This window comes from Propithecus coquereli, unplaced genomic scaffold (assembly GCF_000956105.1).
Source record: "Propithecus coquereli isolate 6110/MARCELLA unplaced genomic scaffold, Pcoq_1.0 Scaffold458, whole genome shotgun sequence".
NCBI lineage: Eukaryota > Metazoa > Chordata > Mammalia > Primates > Indriidae > Propithecus > Propithecus coquereli.
Window position 1 is genome coordinate 701,345 of NW_012150374.1, and position 671 is coordinate 702,015.

Genomic DNA, 671 nt, shown 5'->3' on the forward strand with positions numbered 1-671 from the left:
GACCTTGAGCGATCCACCCGCCTCGGCCTCCCAGAGTGCTAGGATTACAGGCATGAGCTACCGCGCCCGGCCAACTTTTTTTTAATTAACAGCGATTAACATAGTATGTGTCAGGTGCTCTGCTAAACATATTACATTCATGAACTAATCAATCCTCTGTGCAGTAAAGGATTTGTCCCTTGACCAGCTCCTAGGAGGTCACCTGTAGGCCTGATAAGAATGTCTATATTTACCTGGGGCTTTGGGCCATGCCAGATAGTCTATGTTAATGATGTCATTTACAGGGGGATTTGGGTCCATGTGGTATCAGCTTGACCTCTGGGGGGGCTGGAGACTAAGGTCAGCTATGTGGGTGGTAGCTGTCACTGACCCCATTAAAAACTCTGGGTCCTAAGGCTCAGATGCGCCTCCCTGGCTGGCGGCAGTCCATGCGCGTTGTCACACGTTTTTACTGGAAGAAGTGAGCGCTGTCTGCATGACCCCGCTGGGAGAGGACAACTGGAAGCTGCTCTCCTGGCCTCTCCTGGACTCTGCCCTACGCACCTCTTTGTTGACTACGCACCCCTTTGTTGACTTTAGTCTTTGTTCTTTTGCGGTAATAAATGGTAATTGTGAATATAATGGCATTTCTGAGTTCTGTGAGTTCTTCTAGCCAATTATTGAACCTGAGG